Genomic DNA, 15223 nt, shown 5'->3' with positions numbered 1-15223 from the left:
TTGTTTTTAAAAGATTTTTAATAGCCGGTGGAAGCATGTGTGATAGATGCTTTAAAATCCTTATTAGACAGGGGCGCCTGGGTGGCGCAGTCGGTTAAGCGTCCGACTTCACCCAGGTCACGATCTCACGGTCCGTGAGTTCGAGCCCCGCGTCGGGCTCTGGGCTGATGGCTCAGAGCCTGGAGCCTGTTTCCGATTCTGTGTCTCCCTCTCTCTCTGCCCCTCCCCCGTTCATGCTCTGTCTCTCTCTGTCCCCAAAAAAATAAACGTTGAAAAAAAAATTAAAAAAAAAAATCCTTATTAGACAATTCTAGCATTTCATTCATCTTGGGTTTGACATTTGGTGGTGGTTGTTTCTCACTGATGTTGTGCTTTCCTGGTTCTTGGTATAGTAGTGTTTTGTTTATTTATCTGTTTTGTTTTTTTATTGTGTTCTGGATATTATGAGACTCTAGATCCTTTTAAAGATTGTTTTTTTTAAATCAGCTAGCCGCCTCTACCCCTGTTGAAATATAGAGGGCTGGGTGTGTAGGCTCAGATACCCACTAGGCCCCTCTCCACCTTCAACAATACTCCAGGACTAGTACAGCAAAAGTAGCACAGTGACTCCTACTGCCTTGATGTAGATGGAAAGGTTGGATATCCCCCATCCTCTCTTGGGGGATTTGGGTTGTAATTTCAGCTTCATGCTGTGCCTGCTGCTACTAGGGGAGTGATAATGGGAGTACAGTGACATCTTGCTCTGTATCACACTACCTCCCTTGGCATCATTAAGGCAGAGTAAGTTTGGTACTCTGCCTCCCCCTGGGCCCTGCTGACACCAGGAGTGTGGGGCGTTGGGAGTATCGATTACCTCTGCCTGGCATTGCTCTGTAGGTGTGGAGATTCAGGTCCCCACTTGGCCTTAGGGATGCTAAAGAAAGGGGCATAGTGGAGTGGGGGCTAATTCCCACTTCTACTGCCTTGGTCGAGCTCATTAATTTTTGCATGAGTGCTGAGTATCTCTGCTTCAGATTGCCTTCTTAGTAAATCTTATTACTGTCGAGTAGGGGTGGAGGCTTAACTTTTTGCTGTAGGCTGCAGATGCTACTCTGTTGGGGGAAAGGCAGCTGAGGAGAATGAGCAGCAAAGGGTAATGGAAGATGATCTCCTCCTTTTGCTCACTGACAGTATCCCATCAGAGGAGTTGGATCACCTGCTGGTTCTCCCTGGTGGGGAGTGGAAGATCAACCTCCAAGCTGCCTCATTTGCTACCTGTGGGTGAATTGGGTTGTCTGTTTATGTGTGTGCAGGGGTGAGGTAAGGTGGGGATTTGGGGGTAGAAATGTAACTCCTCATTTGGCCCGCTTGAAGAGGAGAGTGAGGTTCTTCCATTGATGATACGCTGGAGTAGGGTGAGTATTGCCAAAAATGTTTTCTGTTTCACTCTTTTCCTTGCCCTTCATTAGCAGGGCACAGGGTTTTCTTGGAGCTTTTCTTGGTCTCTGCCTGATGGTTGTTCCACATGGAGTCTTCTGCAGTACCCTGTCTGGCATATATGGGAAGCAGTGGCACTGGCTGTCATGCTGTGTCTCAGGTTGTGAGTTCCCTAGGTCTCCAGCCTTCTTTCAGAAACTTCCTATGCTTCTCTGTTGTGTTATATCTAGGGTTTTTTAGTTGTGAGAGAAAACGGCCTGGGAGCTATGAGGCTTTCCATCTTGCCAAAACGAGACGTCTCTCAAGATACTGTTTTTGTTAACATGAAAGCACTTGAAAATAAAATTAAATACCTTGTTACAATGGAGTATTACTTAGTGAAAATTTCCCCCCTGAAGATTTTCATTGATTTCTACATTGGATTGATTCATTACCAGTCTTTTTTCTTTCTAGAATCACATAATTATTTTCTCATAAAACAAGGAGTGTCTATGACCCTTTTTATTATAGTAAAATATATATGTGTAACATAAAATTTGCCATTTTAACCATTTTTAAATGTACAGTTTGGTGGCATTAATTATATTGCCAGTGTTATGTGACCATCACCACTCTCTATTCCCAACATTTTGTTGCTGTTGTTAATTAACACACTTTGTTATGTTTTTAGCTGTTTTAGGTTTATAGAAAAATGAGTGGAAAGTACAGAAAGTGCACATGTACCTTTTCCTTTCCTTTCTCCTGTTATTGGTATTTTGCATTAGTGTGTTAACCTTGTTACACTGATGAGCTATATACATTCTGTGGGTTTTGACAAATATACGGCATCTGCCCACCAATGAAGTGTCATATGGAGTAGTTTCACTGCCCTAAAAATCCCCTGTGCTCTACCTGTTCGTCCTTCCTCCTTCCCTCTCTTGTTGTTTCTAGCAACCACCTATCTTTTTACTCTGCCTAATTCAGTATTATAAAATATCCGTGTTTTTCTAAAGTTAGTTCATCAAAACATTTGGAAAATAAAATTGTTTCAGGATATTAGAAAGGCAAAATGTAAAAACCATTTTTATAATTTTTCTAAATGTTCATTTTAGATAGAGCCTATCACTATAAGCTATTCATATGTTCTTTTAGAGTATTTTGCAAAGGTGCTGTTTTGATTTATAGCTCGTGAAAGTGAAGCCGTTTTAAGGAGTTATCATTTCACACCATTCTGGCAGTTGATGTTCATGTTTGCTCAGTTTTCTGCTTATTCATCTCTTTTTGTATGCCAAGTGATTCTTAAGATGCTAACGGTCTGTGTCTTCTTAGACTTGGAGCATATATTATAGATTAGCAAGACAGGAGTCAGACTTTTTGAGATAATGTATTTAAATACCCTTATTATATAGAAGGAACTAAGTTCCAGAGATGTAAAAAGTTAACTTCTTGTTCTGTTTAGAGAAAAGCAATACCTCACATGTATTAAACTCTTACTTTGTAACTGTAACATGTCTTCATATATTCTGTGTATTGATAAACCCGAGCAAAGAGAAATGGGTAACCTTGCCCATGATCACTCAGGAAGTTCATGGCAGAACCCAGATTAAAACTCTCAGCCACTGTCCCAGTACCTCAGCAAACAAGGACTGCACCTTGAAGCTCTTCCAGACTTCACTTTTTGATGTTGAAGCCAAGTTGCTGATCTAGAATGAAGGCTCAGAATCTAGTGGGCCCAATTTATCCCTTGATCCAAGAAGTACCCAGTTCAGATCCCCATTTCAGCCATTGGAGTCATCGTATGATAAGTAAAGTGTATGGGTATGCAGGGCTCAAAGATAAAAGTGCAGAAGGCAGTGGGGGGAGGAGAGGGATAAAGTAGGTAGTGATGGTGCAATATGATTAATGCTATGATTGAAGTAATTTTTAGGTATACGAGGTGGTACATCAGAGGTGTCTTCCCCCCAAAAAGAGACAACTAAGCTGAATTTTGCTTAGGGGTGTTAATGGTTCGGAAGCACCTACCTCTAGGACTTTCGAATTATATTTGTGGCCCTTTCTGGCTCTATGCTGACAGAAGTTTTTCCCAACCTACTAAGATTCTAGGCCCCAAATGAGAAAGTATGTTTTACAGTTGTTGGAACCAAGAAAAAGAATCAGAATTCCATATGTACTACAAGGAGCGATGTCTGACTGACATTTAATGAAAAATAGCTTTTTTTCTTTTTTTTTTTGGTAGTGAGAACTCAGCTTTGCAATCAGGTGATTCATTTGAATCTGGGTCCGACAGTTATGAGGTCACAGATAAAGGAGATAACCTCTGTAAAGCAGGGTACTGTACTGTTTTGTACCTTGAATGAGATTGCGCTTCTGAAGATCTTAGCACAGTACCTGGCTAAGTACTGAGTACTACATTAGCTACTTCGTTAGTTGGTGAGTCTTACCTTAATTGTGTTTGTAAGTATAAAAATATCATGTTAATACATCTGACTTTGGTGCCAAATTTGTGCTTAAAATAGTTGAAAAATGTTTTATTTAAGCTTATGTAGACTTGCAAAATAATATTTCCAGTGGTAACCATAAATTTAAACACATGTGAAAAAATGAGAATTAAGAGGAGTCCTATTTTTGTAAATAGATATTAAATAATGTTTTGCTAAGAAAACCACAAAGAATTTACCCAGAGAATTCTTCATTGTGTGGCATGAGGATGTTTTACTATTTGTTTCTGTGTACCCTGTCCAGTCCGTGGAAATCTGTATGCTTTGTGTTCATCACACCATTGGGCCATGGAGTTTTTGATAAAGAAATTTCTTGTTTCATTAATATTTTTAGAGTGCTTCTTTTATCTTTGTTGAAGAATTGCCAGTACAGTTGCCCAGCTACTAATGTTTTTTTTTAATGTCTTCAGACTTTTTTCTCTTTCTTGGAATAGGTTGGATCCATTATGAATCATAAGAAAGTTGTGATCCCTGGCTTCAAGGAGATTAAAATATAAGATGAAGAATAATGATACAAATATATACAGGGTGACTTAAGGACAATATTTTACACATAATAAAAACAAGAAAATAGATAACCATTTCTGTTGGATTCCATATCAACAAGTTTTAAAAAGCAAGTGGAATTTTTGTGAATGCCTTAGCAGGAGGAGTTGATTTCAGAGAGTTGTCTACATTTTTTAACAGCTCGGTATTGGTTTTACATTAGATTGTGATCTTACTTTTATCAGTCTTGAAGTGATTCACTGTTCAAGTCGGGGGCACTGGTTTGAAAGGTCCTCTTCAGTTATAAGCCGTAAAAATGCCATGGTGGTTTGGGGTTTTGATTAAAAATAGAGTGTGCTGATTTCTGTGTAGGTGTGCTTACCATATTTGTTTACATTTGTTCAGTGTTGGTATTGCTTTTATTTCTAGCAAATATTTCTTAAGTGTATTTTTGTCCTGTTTGTGTTGTAAGACAGAAACAGCAAAACTAAAGGTGTAAATTCATAACACATTTTATAACATGTTAAATAAGGTATTCATTTTAGCAAATAACATCAGAGAAGTTGCCTTTTTTTCTGTACTTCAGAGCCCTAAGATTAATTAAAATTTGTTAGTTTTCATGATCTTAAAGCTGCTGTTTCAAATTAATACAGGTATAGAAAATGAATACGTTTTAGAAATTTAAGCAGTTATTGTATACATAAACTGTCTTGCTGGAGATCTCAGTATTCAGGATTCATAATCAGGCCATTCACTTGTGAGCAGAGTGGGCTTATTTGGGTACCTTTGAGATTTGAAGCAAATCTGTAAGACCCTATTATTGATAGTCTTTATTGGCCAGAGACAGAGGCTTTTATAGATTCACTTCGAAATACAAGTTAAAAAACACTAGCAGCTAACATTTATGTAATACTATACTATTTTTAGAGCCATGTGGACACAGGATGTCCTCTTGATCCTACCCCCAATTTGATGAAGGGCTGTTACTATCTTAGAGAGCTTAATTGGCTTACCCATGATCATAGCACCTAGTAAGTCACACCCCAAGATGTAAGATTCTAGATTCCATGTACTTGCCTATATTCCCCAAGGAAATGTCTTGACTTTAAAATTAATCTTAATAAATATTGGACTCATGAGATCTTAGAATTGTTTTGTATGATCTTCCATTGAATTTTGGAAAAAAAAAAAATCAGCATAAGTTAAAGCAGCATTCTTAGGTCACCAGTCAGAAATGACAACTATAGAGGTGCTATAAAGTGTTAGGCCCCATGAAAATGAAAGTAATTGTAGGATCCAAGTTAAGTGAAAGAAAATTACCTTCACATTCTGAACACAGAACCAAGTGAGAAGTCCAGGTCAGAGTTTTAAAATAAAATAAAATAAAAACAAATGAAAACTTACCAGAACACCAGTTTTCCTTGTAGTGATGCTGTTTTAATACACCTTTTTAAGGTAGTGATGATGTATTAATATCCCCTTTAAAGATTATGATAAACTGCACAGATGTACTTCAGTTCCCTTAAACATGGTTTCCTTTTCCTGAACTCATTTCGCCTACAAAGGATTTGTGGACTTAGTCAACAGTCAATGAACGTAAACATTTCATTTGACTGGAAAGGGCAGAAGGGTTTTTCTGTAGAGAAGAGAAGGGAATTGCTCTACATATGGAGACTGAGGAAAATTTCATACGCTGTGATTTGGTTCTCATCCAAAAACATTTAAGGAAACACAGAGTACTTCCTGACATCCTTTGTCACCATTAATTCAACAAGGCTCACTATTGTACCCAGTGTAGGACTACTTCTACAGAATTGTCCAAAATGCTATTTTTCTTCTTCCATCCATCCCAGGAACCTTAATTCCATCTAACTAATACAAGTATTGCCAGTATGTCCTTTAAAAAACTAAATTTCCTACCTAGAAGTCTACCAGGAGCTGTTTTCCAAGCCATAGCCTTTCCTAAATGTAAGTGAGGCAACGGTTAACTTCCCGTGTTGAAAGCTAGGAGTGGGAAAGTAAGGTGCAGGGTCTGGTTTCCTGTTCCCACCTCCTGGGGTTCTGCCCTGTGGGTCTATTTGGAGTTGCCAGGCTCAAAGTCAATAATTTCATGTCACATCTTCTTTATATACCGGCTTGTAGCTTAACCTTGTAAATTTAAAATAAATTCCGTTGCAAGCAGCTTATCCTTTTTAACTGATGTTTGTTAACTTTTCATGTACTGCGACTACAGTTCTTAAATACTGGTAAGAGTCTTCTTTCCTTTAGAAGAGATTATAAACATATTATTGTTCCGGCAAGGAAATGATAAAGCTACATTTCACAGAATGGATTTGTTAGAGTTAGAAAGAACCCAGAAAGAGAGAGAGAGAGAGAGAGAGAAAGAAAGAGAAAGAAAGAAAGAACGAACCCTAGATCACTGAGATCACTGATGAGGGAGCCATAGCGCAACAATCTGAAGAACTGGTCCACGGGGTCCTGTTTCCTCGGATCATTTGATTGGATAGTGGTGGTTCACGTGCATGGCGCATTTCTATAAAGCTTCTAATCAACATTAACAGTAAAGAACTACTGAAGCTCAGCATCTTAACTGTTTCAAGGATGGTTTGCCCAGAGACTGCTGGTGGTATAGCCCAGAACAGATTCTGGTCTCCCACCTTAAATCCCATGCTCTTTCTCCCCCACCCCGCCCCCCCCAACTTTATCTAAAGCACTAATTTGCATATTAACACTAACAGTGGAAAACCCTCTTTTCTCACATGTTTCAAACATGTGAGATTGTGGTTGTGTGAAATGTTTAAAGACTCTGGTTCCAGTATTAAATTGTACGTAATTTCAAGATATGGACAGAATATAGTAATGTTCTTTACCTCTGAGCCCTGTTTGACATGGTTCTTTAGTACAAGCGCTCAGTAAATGCTTATAAAATGAATAATTCTGATCTGGAGTAATGTAGACTTTAGTGCCACATATGTTTGGTTCGTGGCCAATATTGTTGGTTCAGTAATATTTACTGAATAAAAGTCAATCTTCAGGGAGTCTTTTTAAAATTTTAAGGTTTCCACATAATTTCTGTATAATTTACAATAAATTTTATTATTTAGAATGATTTTCTAGAATATTTTTTTTTGTTTTATGTTAACAATAGCATAGTAGTAAAATAGATCATATTTGGGTAATACAAAGAGTAATGGACTTAATATGAGACCAAATTACATCAGTATGTTGGCTTGAATTTTCCTCCATCTATAAATGACTTAGTCTAGATTTCAACTCTAATATTATGTAAATATATCCTATTCACTCTGTTTCTATATATAAAAATATTTCTTACCGTCTTTCTGGAGAACCCTAATACAATCTTTATATATCTTTTTTATAAAACGTATAATGTAAATGATGGTAATACTAAGCCCTTTGAAGAAATGAAATAGGAGATGAGGGCTTAGTGATGCAAAGTGCCATTTCAGAAGGAGTAGGCAGAGAAGGCCTTTCTGATTAGATGACATGTAGAACGGAGTCCCGAAGAACGTGAGTGGCATGTGGGTGACTAAGCTGCAGAGGGAAGTGCGTGTTTATAACAGCTTCATCCCAGTAACTCAACTGAAAATGATCCAAATGTTCATCACATGGCAAATGAATAAACAACTTCTGTTACGTGTATACAATGGAATACTAGCCAGTAATAAATAGGAACACATAATTGATACACATAGCAACATGGATATATCTCAAAGCATTATACCCACATGACATAACTCAAAACTCAGCCAGAAAAGAATACAGTATGTGATTCCATTATTATGACATTCTGGAAAAGGCAAAACTAGGAATAGAGAACAGATCAGTGGTTGGCAGAGTTGGGGGACAGGAGTGTCTATAAATGGCTCAGAGAAACTTTGGGAGTGATGGACATGATCTCAATCTTGATTGTGGTTGTATTTACACATCTGTATTCATTTGTCAGAACTCAAACAATACCTTCAAAAAGGGTGAATTTTACTGTGAACTCAAACAATACCTTCAAAAAGGGTGCATTTTACTGTATGGAAATTATACCTCACTAAATCTGGCTCAGAACAATTTTTTGTAAAGTACCTAATATGAAATAGACTAGATACCCATTGAAGATACACTACTTCTGTTATAGCTTTCTATCATCTTTGGGGATAGAAATACCTCTCTTCCAGTTTGACAAGCATGGGGCTAGGAAAAATTTTAGATAGCTAATTATGAGAGTTAACTTATGAACAGTTTCAGCTCTAAAGAAGTGTTCCCTAGCATAAATTATAGAAGTTACAGAAAGCAATGTTTTCTTGAGGAACACAAGTAAACAGTGCTCTAGTTACAAACTAAAATCAAAAGATACTAATACTGTGATCACAGATAGACTTTCATATGGTGTGTGAAGTGAACTTTAACCGCCAGTGTCAGAATCAAAACCTGAGTCAAGCTATTGCCATGTTTCATCAAAAGTTCGGTAAATATTTCTCTCCATGTTTTCATCATCTTCTTAATTTTCCTTATTCCAGCCAGAAAGGAAAAAAATCAGCCAAAATCACCAGTCTCTTCCTTCCTCAGATTTTTAATTGAATGCCAAAATCCCTCAAGTAATAAATGTTGACTCCAACCAGAAGATGCAAGTGGACCAAGACCTTAAAAATATAAGCAGCTAATTTAGCACATGAGCAAATACAGAAAAGGTCAGGAGAAAAGATCCACCAAGCCTCCCTCCTACCCCTTTTATAATAAAGGCCACACTACTAACACGGACCCTTAAATAGTTTCTTAACATAAATGCATCCCAGTCACTCCAGCAGAGTTACAGCGTTCTAGCAACTTCACAGGCAAGACAAATCCTTAGTTATCATTTAGTAAGCTCATTGAGAACAGGAGAGCCAGATGTAACAAGAGCCAAGAGAAATTCCAAGAGAATGTCCAACTTTGGTATACTTGCAACAGATACTTTTGCCATCCCTCCTTGTTCTCGCCCTAGTATTAGGTTCAGGTAAAAGAAAAGTAATGACTTTGGCTAGCTTGGTTTTTATATTGCATACAACTCCTGTCCATTCAAAGCTTTTAACTCACTTGGAGAATCTTATCTAGGAGCAATCTTAAACAATATAGTTGTATCTTTTCAGAGATCCTAAGGAATTCGTGGCAGTTCAAATTTCAGGCTGTTTTTTTTTTTAACCATTTGGTTACCCTATTGGGTAAAAACCCAGGAATGGAATTGCTTGGTCGCATAGTGTGTTTAACTGTATAAGAAAAATTGCCAACATGTTTTCTAAAGTGGTTATACAACTTTACTTCTTGACCAGCAATGCATAAGATTCCTGGTACTTCACATCCTTGGCAATGCTTATTATTGTGCCTTTTAAGTTGTAGCTATTTTAGTGGGTATGTAACGGTATGGAAGTGTGGTTTTAATTTGTATCTGCCTAATGGCAAATGAGATTACCCATCGTTTCATATGCTTATGAGTCATTTCAATATATTCTTTGGTGAAGTACCTGTTCAAATCCTTTGCTCAGTTTTTACTGCTTTTCTGTTTTGTTTTGTGTGTTGCTTTTTTGGACTTTTTACCATTGAGTTGTAAAATTCCTTTATATATAAATCTTTAGTAGGTAGGTGGTTTACGAGTATTTTCCCTCTGTATATGACTTATTCTCCTTCTGGCATTCTAATTTAATGTATGTTAAGCCATGCTTTTTATTGAGGTAAAATTGGTCTATAACATTATATTAGTTTCAGGTATAAACATTGTAATTATTATATGTATTTGTATATACAATGAAGTGATTACCACGGTGAGTCTAGTTGCCATCTGCCAAAGTGGCTCCTTTTACCTTTTTTGCCCACCTGTCAACCTCTTTCCCCTCTGATAACCACCAGTCTCTAGGTTTTGTTTGTTTTGTTTTTAGATTCCACATACAAATAAAATCACGTGGTATTTGTCTTTCTCTGCCCGACTTATTTTTACTCAGCATAGCGTTCTCAAGGTCCATCCATATTGTCACAAATGGCAAGATTTCCTTCATTTTTTTTGGCTGAATAGTATTTTTAATTTCTTTTGTTGTTATTTTTAATGCATATTTATTATTCTGAGAGAGCATGAGTAGGAGAGGGGCAGGGAGAGAAGGAGACACAGAATCCAAAGCAGGCTTCAGGCTCTGAGCTGTCAGCACAGAGCCCGACGCGGGGCTCGAACTCACGGGCCATGAGATCATGACCTGAGCTGAAGTCGGACGCTTAATCGACTGAGCCACCCAGGCACCCCTAAATAGTATTCTTTTTATCCTTTCATCCGTTGATGGACAAAAGTTGTTTCCATATCTTGGCTAGTTCAGTAATGCTACACTTGTCATAGGGGAGCATACACTGCATTTCAAATTAGTGTTTTCATTTTCTTTGGATAAATACCCAGAAGTGGAATAACTGGATCATATGGCAGATCTAGGTTTAATTTTTTGAAGAACCTCCATATTGTTTTGCATTGTGGCTCCACCAATTTACCTTCCCACCAACAATGTGATGGATGGTCCCCTTTTCTCAACATCCTCGCCAGCACTTGTTATCTTCTGTCTTTTTTATAATAACCATTATAACAGGTGTGAGCTGATACCTCATTATAATTCTGATTTGCATTTCCCTGATAATTAATGATGTTGAGCATCTTTTCATGGGCCTGTCGGCCATCTTTACGTCTTCTTTGGAAAAATGTGTCTTTAGATCCCCTGCCCATGTTTCAGTTGGATTGTTTGTTTTCTTGCTCCTGAGTTGTTTGAGGTTTTTTATACATTTTGGATATAGTTACTATCAAATATATGATTTGCAAATATTTTCTCAGTGGGTTTTTCAGCAGGTTGCCTTTTTATTTTGTTGCTGGTTTCCTGGGCTGTGCTGAAGCTTTTAGTTGGTTTAGTCCTAGGTGTTTATTTTTGCTTTTTTTTTTGCCTCTGCAATATCAGAATTGAGATTTAAACCACATACAACTGGCCCTTGTGTAGGGGCTTCTTGCACTACATGGCTCTGTCCCCTAGTCTTCATCTTCTGGTCACCTCAATAGGTGAGCTGAATAGAGAAGACAGATTGTCATCCTGTCATACCTCAGCTGGGAATGCATTATCTCTAGCACTCATTTTTTTGCTCCTCTGCACATGTCTATGCATGATCGGAAATACTGCAAATATTGATTTGGGGATTACAAATAAATTTTAGTGAGTAGGTGAATTCACAAATAAGAAATTTGTGGACTGTGAGGATCAACTGCATTTACTTTTCCATTTTCCCTAGTAGTTTGAGGTGGGTAGCTGAGTCCTAGCTAAGTGAGAAGTAAGTAAAAATCTGCTGTAGGGCTTTTGCTTTTCCTAATAGGGGTGGCCAAGTGACTGGTGCTGCATTGCCTGTTTCTTTGGTTTGAGTATTGATATGAGTTGGAAAGTGTAGCAGTAGTCCTCTGACTCTAGGCTGACGTGTGAGGATGAAAAGCACCACCATTAAGGTGAAAAGATCGTGGTACTTGGTTGTGCCTGATGAACAGCGAAACCCATCCTAACAGCCACCTACCTAAAATCCTTTTGTGTGAGAAAAATAACCCCCTGCGTATTTAAGCCACTGTAGGTTAAGCTTTCTATTACCTGGAACCAAATGCATTCTTAGTTGACAGTAATTCAGTTCTTACAGTTTTTATATTCAGTAGGTTTTCTTTTTCTTTTTTGAAACATGGGAACTTAACATAGTTATTGGTAGTTGCTTTTGCTCATCACTTGATGGATGTGATATTTATGTGCTGTATTAGGTAAAAGCTTTTTATGGCTCTATTCATTGCCAGGTTTAGGTAATACATGTAAGTCAGGTGCAGTCTTTTAGTGCATGTTCTTTGATGATTACCACTAACAAAGCAATGAGGACTGAAATGAATTGTATCAACTTGAGCTTTGGCTTTGGTGACATTATTACTTTGAATCATTAGTAATGCGGAACAAAGCTTACTGTTTCCGCTTAGTCGATAGTTCACCCAGAGATATCGGAAATATAGGGACTAGTGGTCAAGAGTGCTGTACTGATACAAAATCACCTCATCTCTCCCACTTCTCTTCCAATATAATTCTGTAATTTCATACGTCACAAAAAGACTTTGAACATCACTTGCTTCTGTATTCCCCTCTCAGGTAAGTATCAGAATAAGAAAGGAATTGTCACATTACAACCTAAAGATCTGGAATGAAGACAGTCTTTGGAAAACACCCTAGCCTTTTAGTACCTGGATGGTCACGTTAATCTTATGTTTAAGTGAGATCTCTTCTTCTACCCACACTTTCCCCTTATTTGATCTTCGTTCATTATAAACACTTCATTGTTCTTGTCATAAAATAATTTACATATCATTTATCACTATGAACAAGTGTCCTGATTCTCAGAGAATGAGCATCCAGGGACTGGGTTTGGGGTCTCTTCCTAGATTTGTTCTTTTCTTTTTTTAATTTTTTTTTAATGTTTATTTATTTTTGAGACAGAGAGAGACAGAGCATGAACGGGGGAGGGTCAGAGAGAGGGAGACACAGAATTCGAAACAGGCTCCAGGCTCTGAGCTGTCAGCACAGAGCCCGACGCGGGGCTCTACCTCACGGGCCGCAAGATCATGACCTGAGCCGAAGTCGGCCACTTAACTGACTAAGCCACCCAGGCGCCCCTAGATTTGTTCTTTGAGCTACCTGGGCAAGTCCTCAGATCCTCAGGTAGTCTGTGAACATCTTCAGGTCAGGAATCATATCTTACTCATCTTTGTATCCTCAGCCTTTAGCACAGGGGTTTATAATAGGTAGTTCTGTACGCACTTGTTTTGTTGAATTGTCTTTTATTTGGATATAATGTCTCATTTTTTTAAAAAAAGGGTCTCATTAAATTATAGGCAAGTCACATAATAGGGAGTTATTTTAGCAGATTACATGATCATTTGTAACTCTGTAGGACAAAGATCCTGCCTATTTTTGTATTGTTCAGAAAATGAAAAGTATCTATGCCCTTTAAAAGCAAACTATGCATAATTTGGCTATTGTTGAAAGCACTGCTATAAACATTGGGGTACATGTGCCCCTGTGAATCAGCAATCCTGCATCCTTTGGATAAATTCCTAGTAGTGCTATTGCTGGGTCGATGGGAGGGGGGTGGTGGAGAGGGGAAAATGGGTGATGGGCATTGAGAAGGGCACTTGTTGGGATGAGCCCCGGGTGTTGTATGTAAGCAATGAATCACGGGAATCTACCCCCAAAACCAAGAGCACAGTGTATACACTGTATGTTAGCCAATTTGACAATAGATTATATTAAAAAAAGAGAGATACAAATATATAATAACCATGCAACTCTATAAATATTGAAAAATAAAAACATATTCTATGAGTAAAATAAAACAAACTATGGCATTTCCTTTGTCAGTTTCATGATTTTTTTAAAAAAACATATTCGGAAGAGTTTTATGCATTCCTGTATGTTTCCATGGGATGTTGTGGTTGTTATACTTGAAACTAGCATAACATTATGAGTCAACTATACTGAAATAAAAACAAAAATAAATAAGTCTTTATTCAGTACTTGCTGTGTTTTAAGGGACTGCCTGACATATAAAAGAAACAAAAGGCATAATCTTTAAACTTCTGGTCTTACAGCCCTACTGAGTGATAAAGACATTGGAATTAAATTGTTGAGAAATAGTGCTGAAATAAAGTAATATAAAATAAAATGTCTACTTGTGTGACGCTGGGAAAAAAAAACAAAAACAAGAAAGAGTGTGATAGTGGGGTAAGTCTTTATTAATTGTTGATTGCCAGCCATCATCACCAGCTGTGATCCAGTCACCAAGACAAACTTTGTGTGTGCTGTGAGTTAGCAGGTTTGGGGTAGAGAAGGAGGGTTAAAATCCAGCCAGCTGTAATTCATACCTTCATGGAGCCCTGTCACTCAGGTATAGTGGCTCTTAGCAGAGATGGTACTTTGAAATGTGCTTCAAAAATGTGCCTTGGTAGGATCCCACTCATAGTTCGTTGTAGAGAAGGGAGGAAGTAACAAGAGTTCAGACAGTGGAGAGATTTCTCTGGTGTCTGTCCTTTTAGAGACTTCTGTTCTAGAAAAGTATTGCCTTGTTACAGAAGTCATCTCCTGAAGGAGGTACAGTTAACCAAGAACTTACAAGGTGGCTGTGAACTAGGGTTCCTTTTTCTGTGGCCCAAGAATCACTTTCGTAACCAGCCCCAGGTAATGCTTCCTTTTGGCCACCATTATTTGTCAGTTAAACATTATCCTATTTCAGAGACAAGAAAATTTGTGGACTGCTTGGAAGATTTCCTAGTAGAACCTTCTATCAAGACGTAAAGAACTTTTGGGTATCTAGATTTTTCCTTGTTTAACAGAAGCATTACTCTCCTACAGATTACACTTTTTTGTTGTTTCTATGAGGAGTTTTACTGTATTAATTTTTTTATTGTACTCTAATTTCTTATTCTACTCTTATTTAAACATACAAATTTCAAAGATTTTTTTAAAATTTCAATTCAGTATTCATTTCAGGCACTTAGGAAACTCACCATAATTCACTTACATATAAAAAATGTTTTTGCCAGCTAAAACAATATTTTTAGTTTCAGATTTTGCTATGCTTGCAGAATCTATGTGTGTTGTGATTCATTTTTATGGAAAATCTTTACATCTCTAGAGTGTAGACATAGTCCTTATACTTTTGGTCATCTAATTTTAGACTCATTTTCAAGAAAACGTTTGGTCATGCATTTAAAATGTTTTCTCTTCTACTCCGAAGCCCTGCTGTTTTGCTATTCCTTTGACTAC

General features: G+C 37.6%; 1 protein-coding gene across 3 annotated transcripts in view; it reads left to right on the top strand.

Annotated features, from left to right (window-relative positions):
* SUPT3H (SPT3 homolog, SAGA and STAGA complex component) overlaps window positions 1–15223 on the top strand; it is a 550537-nt gene that overhangs the window by 188360 nt on the left and 346954 nt on the right. The gene's annotated exons all lie outside the window — the stretch shown is intronic.

Source organism: Puma concolor, chromosome B2, assembly GCF_028749965.1.
Source record: "Puma concolor isolate L17-30 chromosome B2, mPumCon1.1.hap2, whole genome shotgun sequence".
NCBI lineage: Eukaryota > Metazoa > Chordata > Mammalia > Carnivora > Felidae > Puma > Puma concolor.
This window is presented reverse-complemented; position numbering and strand designations above follow the sequence as displayed.